At 31.9% G+C, this 6,761-nt stretch overlaps 1 protein-coding gene across 1 annotated transcript in view; it reads left to right on the top strand.

The window, feature by feature from the left end:
• Positions 1-4,273: 4,273 nt before the first annotated feature.
• Positions 4,274-6,761, top strand: part of LOC108721857 (probable multidrug resistance-associated protein lethal(2)03659) — a 35,560-nt gene continuing 33,072 nt past the window's right edge. Inside the window, exon 1 of the mRNA XM_018446632.1 lies at positions 4,274-4,442. The gene's annotated coding sequence lies outside the window, so the exon portion shown is untranslated. The remainder of the gene's footprint in view (positions 4,443-6,761) is intronic.

The raw sequence follows: 6,761 nt of genomic DNA, 5'->3' as shown, positions 1-6,761 counted from the left end.
TGGACTCTACCGTGATCAATTCGCATATTACTTACGTTTTACTGCTTAAATTTTTTGTATGCCATGGTCAAAGAATCGTTAAACATGAAATCGTAGCCTATTTCGTGTCAAGAAAGCGACAGAAACTTTCGTGAGGATTCCAATTCTTATAAAGGGACTGAACGAGAAGAGGGGAATACGGTTATCTTCGTGTAACGAAATTAATCCAAGTATAATATCGAAAACGATAACAATAATTATTAAGTGCCACTCGGAAAAAACAATGTTAACTTAGCAAATGACGTCACGTTATGTTAGGTTCAGATATACAAAAATGCGTCTTGGGCGAGGGACAATTATAGATAATTAGATAATACATTAATAAATTAAGATAAGTAGATGTACATAAAAAAAAGGAGTAGATAGCGTGGTGAATGATGTGCTCATGAGCAGGAATTAGTTTACGTTTAGACAAAAATTGTTAGAATAATATTTTTACGATGCATTAATATACATATATAATGCTGTTTTGGAAAGAATACGGTATAGAAATAAACTATTTTTTCTTTTATAAATGCAAGTCATCTTTTGTGTGTGATGATGCTCTTGCGGCTGTCTTGGTTCGTCAATTGAATGGAATTTTTCTAAATATTTCGCATCAAAATATTAAAAAATTTTTAAACGACCAGAATTATCTCATTTGTCTGATATGATGATAATAGGTCGATAACACTAATCGTCAATAATAGGAGTTCTCCAGTTAATTGCAATTTATGAAAAATTAAAAAGAAATTATTAAACTTTTCGAAAAAGTTCATGCGAATAGACAACAAATTTTTTCTTTTTTTTTTTGTAAATTTTACAATTTTGAAAAAATCATGTTGTGAAAATGAGTTTTTACATAAGAAATTCGATGTCATTGTAAAAAGTCAGTCATCACATCAATTTAAAAACCATTTTAAATCTTAAAAAATCTAAGGCTGATATTCATAGTCGGTTCTTATTTTAAGACCGTCTTAAGTAATGTCTTAAGACGCTAATGCGGCCCTCTGATTGGTTCGTGACACTTGAATATAAGAATTGACTATAAATACCTACTTAAGAAAGTCTCTTAGAAAGTTTTTCAAATACTTTTTCGTTAATTTTTCAGTGATGTTTTACCAAACAACAGCGCTATGAAATAATTAATAAAACAAAAATATTGACAAAATATCAATTTTAAATTTTAAATAAGGAAACTTAAGAAAGAATATTATATAAAAACGAAACTAAAAAAAACTAAATTTTTCGTAAAATAAGCGTGGCGAGAATACCAATCGTGGAAGAGGCAACATCTGGAAAAAAAAGTGAAAAAACCACTCTTGTTCAAGAATGGCAGATTTTCACTCCTTTTTTTTCAAGATCGATTCAATTTTCAGTCCCTTCGAGTGAGATTTCACTCTACGAGATTTAGAGAGTAAATTTGGATAGAGTTGATTCTTTTAAATTTTTAAGTACCAAGAGGTTTAAACCTGTACTCCCAGGAGATGCGTTCAAATTTCTAACCGAGCACTCTCTAGGTGTCATGTTATCTTTGTTTAACATTTGTGAATAAAAAAATAAAATAATACCTAGATGGCACTCAGGTGCATATCGTTTCATGCAGTACTTATATGTTCATATCGTTCATGATGCATCTTTTATCCTTGTTTACCAAATGTTAAACGAAGATATGATACATTATGCTCTAATCATATGTCAAACAGGATACACCTCTAGAGCGCGCGATTTTTCTAACGAACGCGCGTTCTTCGTCATTTTTACATGTGTTGATGTCCACTGACTATGTGACTGCTTGAACAGATTCGCGTTTAAACGGAATGTAGAATATATTATAATTTTTGGTTTTTATTTTTATCTGCCTTGATGGAAATTTTTTACTGAAGTTGTAATGAATAATAACGAAATATTACTAAATTGCATATTGAAATTTGTATCAGTTGACCCGTTTTTAACATTATTTTATTAAGATTTCATTAACAGTTCAATATGAAACTAAGATTATAAAGAATTTAGTAAATTTTAAAATAGAAATCAATGAACGCAATGAATTTAATACTGAGTTATTCATATTGTAGGGAATACTTTTATTATAATCCAGAGACATCTCATGGACTATCAAATGAACGCCTTATTATGTCCTACATACATCTACTGAACATTCAAATCCATAATGCTCGGAACAGTTCTATTATTTTGCAAGATTGAAATATTTCACAAAATATTATATTTATTAGCTTCGTCGGTACAAAAAAAAATCATGTTTTACTAAATAACATGCAAAAACCATTTACAAATATAAATTATGACATGTCTGCTCGTCTGATAGTCTGAGCTTCCCAGTAAACGAGAATAGATTGAAATGAATTCAGATTTTCAGAAATACGCATTCGTAATGAATTCTTTTCAATCCGAATATATTTTTATTCGTTTATAGGAATTGCACGAAGCACATTTTTATGTCTTCCTCAATTCAAAATTCTGAATGCAATTTTTCAAACTAATTTAATCCATTTGGATACGTTTACTCTACGAAATTGTAAAGGGAGAAAAGTTTAGTCGGTGCCGTCGGTGCTTGAGAACAGAATGGCTGCGTTCAGCAGACTCAACAGTTTTGCAACCGTTTTATGATTGTCTGCTGAGATAGGACCATTCTTCTAGATCTAAAAGTATGATTCAATTAGCGCGAAGGAAACTTCCAACAGTTGCAAAACAAACGTTCTGTTGAACGCAGCCAATGACAGAATCCTCTACATTAAACGCTATCAACGCTCGCTAGGGTCGTTCATGGAGCTTACCAATACTATCGCGCTATTGGTTCCATGAACAGCGTTGGTAGCGTTTGCGTCCATAGCGCGAATAGTGGCTGCGTTCAGCAGACTCAACAGTTTTGTAACCGTTTTATGATTATCTGCTGAGATAGGACCATTCTTCTAGATCTAAAAGTATGATCCAATTAGCGCGAAGGAAACTTCCAACAGTTGCAAAACAAACGTTCTGTTGAACGCAGCCAGTGTCTCCCTGAACGCACTCAGTGTCAAGGCCATCACACGTACAAAAATTTTAATCGGAATCGTAAGGTCGCGAGCAAATCGACTAATCACAATCAAAATTAAGATCTCCCGTTTTTAACGCTCGACTGTGATTGGCCGATTTGCTTACGGTTTTACGATTACGACTAAAATTTTTATTACGTGTGATGGCCTTCAGGGTGCTGCTTGGAACACGTGTTTCGATAAAACCCCTACAGATGGCTCTACAATCAATTATAACAAACTTTCTGGCCGTATATCTCCTCACTATTCAACAACTTCTAAAATCTCGAACGTTAACGCTTAATATCTCGATTCACGAGGCCAACTGCCGCATTTTTCTGCAAGATTCTTTCATTTTGAATGAAAACGCGTGGAATGAGCCCAATTTAATCAAAATCGGAGATGCCCGTATTCTAAATAATTATCAAAATCTTACTCCTTTCGCTATCCATGGCACTAATTAATGAGAATCCAAGTATTGCATAATCCAATCAATCCTAAATGAAGTAAAAACATTCAACAACAGTACGCGCAATTTTACGAGCTATTTAGGGTTATGTTACTTTAAGTTTAACAGGATGCCACTACAAAACGCTTTTCTTTTTCATGGTTGGTACTTTTAGCGACACAGCACGATAAAACTCATCTTTTCGCCGTGTTCAGTAGTGCGACACTGTGTCGTAACTGGAACATTCAAAACTGAACACTGTATAAGACCGGAATCAAACTAGGCATTGAAGATTGAGATTGAAAATTGAAGATTAAAATTTAACCAGTGAGGACAAAGGAATTTTAGCTATTGTTTTGATTGGTCAAATTTCAATCTTTCAATCTTCAATCTCAATATTCAATGCACAGTCTGATTTCGGCCTAATATATATAATACATTAGCTACGTTTACACCGTGCGCTTAGTCCGCGACCTATACGATAGATGTCTTTGTTTAACTTACAGGACTAAGCGTACGGTGTAAACGTAGCCAAGGACATCTATTGATAGGCCGTGGCCTAAATGCACGGTGTAAACGTAGCCATTGTCGCCTGTGTCGCCAGGTGGAAAGCACCCATTTGCTGTTCAAACAAGGGAATTTTAAGGTTAAAGTGGGAAATTTTTACTCCGCTAGAGGGAGAAACCGTTTGTCCGATATACCAACACTGTCCACACACTTGAGTCTGCTGAACGCGAACATTACCCTATCACAGTAAGCGCAATCTGCCACAGTCGATGAACGGCCTTTGATCGGAGTGAATGTTGTTTTGCTTTTCGATTTATTTGTCGTCGTCGTTATCGAATAGTCACGCGTGCTTACGGGCCGGGGTACGTTATGGGATCCTGATAGTGTACGTGAATATTCTCGTCCGAAGGCAGCAAGTAGTTCTTAACCGCAAGGTAAGTCCTTTTGCGAATACGAGAAATTAGATCTATATATCCACCGTGCGGCTCGGATTCCGGGTTATGTAAACGGTCGCGTGCACATCTTTCGATCTTTGTTCGTAAGAGAAGAGACGTGAGGAATAACCGGAAAAAGTCGCATGAATGACGTACCGAACGATCCTTTGACCTTTTCGCTATTAAGATGCAATACGTCAATTGATAATATTATCTTTCTGCTTCCTGATTAATTTTCAATTTGGAGATATCTCTTGATTTTCATTTCGCACATATAATATTTTGTTTGTGTAAACTGCACATCCAACGTATATTGTATATGATAGTGTGATTTAATATATTACACACATATATCGATATTATTTATATGTATATTTATATGTATAATATATATAATACATATATTAATAATGCGAGTATGAATAATATTATGTATACATATAAATATGTGAACAATATATTGATAATATGTTATACAATATTATGTATTTTTATATACATTATATTATATCAGCCAGATAATACATGAAGAGAGTTTAAAAAGAATTTTTTTTGTAAAGTTCTAAAAATAATTCCTTTTGCAGCTGAAAATAAACTTAAAATTGGTAACATACGACTGAATTAATTTAAAAAAATTCTCTTAACTCTGTGTATTTGAGTTATATATATGTTATATAAATATATGTATATAATATCAATAAGTTTTTTATAAAGCACTGAATAAAGAATTAATTTTCAAGATGACACATAATCAAGAATAAAAGCACGGTTTAAATTTGCAAGACGATAAGTATTAATCTTTTGGATTTGGTATATTATGACCTTTTATAAAGTCTTGTTGCTTCCATATTGTATTTATTAATTAAGTATCTACAAACATATTTATCTGTTCGATGATCTCTTAACATCTCTTACTTTTTATTCTATTCTGCGCTCTATTTTGTCATTTCACTGTTATTTTATTATCAATGTAAGTTTTTTAAAATTATAAAATTAATTTTAAATTTATAAAATTAATTTTAAATTTATAAAATTAATTTTATATTTGACTATGATAGTTTTATAGCAAATTTCATATCTCAGTTTAATTTTCGATTCACTATTTATGTATTCTGCCGAAATACGTTAAAGACTTTTAATGATATTACCTCTTTACATTAGACTTACAATGTTTTCCGTGTTACACAACGTTCCGTATGTATTCATTTTAACAATTCTACTAGCCTTATTGTAAGTTTAAATAAGCGGGGTTGTTTTGTTAATTTATCTGTGAAAGGTTGACTGAAAAAGGATCCAGATTAAACATCCAAGTGTCTGTATCTTTATTTTATTAATATATTTTATTTTATTTTATTAATACTTTTTACAAACAATCAATGTCGGCTTGCATTAAGCTTTTTGAATTTATGATTTATTTATTCGGAATCTTATTTTTGAGATATATCGTTCAACACGTTATATTAATATATTATAATATATATTAGATATATCTAGAAATGGTTCATAATTGTTTCTATGTTAATTTAGCAATTGCGAATACAAAAGTTTACACAAAAAGTTTCTACTGTCTTTCAGCCAAGTTGATATATAATTAATGCAAACTCACAGTATGTGTATACGCATATACTGTGTATTCTACATATGATGTAGAATTGACCGAAAGATAATAGAAATCTCATACAAATATTCGCAATTGGTTAATTAATATAAAAACAATTATATGATTAAAGATTACAAAAATATACAATTATTCAATATATTATATGACGACAATATTGACGTTGATTCGATCAATACAGAATTATATTAATATGTATGTGTCAGAACACTGTCAATGTATATTCATTAATATTCAGTATCAATAATTATTTATTGTTATAAAAATTTTACGAATGCGAGAGTGAAAAAATAGCGGAAAGAATATTTTTCGTTGAAAACCAAGTGAAATCTATAAATGATTCAATTTTTTCCTCAACTTGATTTGCACAAGAATGTCGATAAGTAATATTCATCCGGCTTGAAAAGTTGCGAAATTTGCGAAACATGTTGCTTCCGGGATTTTTAACTTAATGGAGCTCGCTTTTGCCGAATGTCGTAAAATTAAATTATGAATCACCGAATCTTCAAGCACGTATTCTAAAACGAACTCAAGGATATTGCTCGGAAAGGAAGACATGTTCTTGAGGATAAAGGCGTTCTGATCGCCCTAAACAGTCCCGTGACTTCGATGCTTTTTCATTGTATTCTTCTAAGGTAGCGTCTACAATGAAATTTTAAAACGTAAAACTTAATCCTTAAATTACACCAACGTTATGGCTA

Source organism: Mycetomoellerius zeteki, unplaced genomic scaffold, assembly GCF_001594055.1.
Source record: "Mycetomoellerius zeteki isolate Tzet28-1 unplaced genomic scaffold, Tzet1.0 scaffold186, whole genome shotgun sequence".
Classification (NCBI taxonomy): domain Eukaryota; kingdom Metazoa; phylum Arthropoda; class Insecta; order Hymenoptera; family Formicidae; genus Mycetomoellerius; species Mycetomoellerius zeteki.
This window is presented reverse-complemented; position numbering and strand designations above follow the sequence as displayed.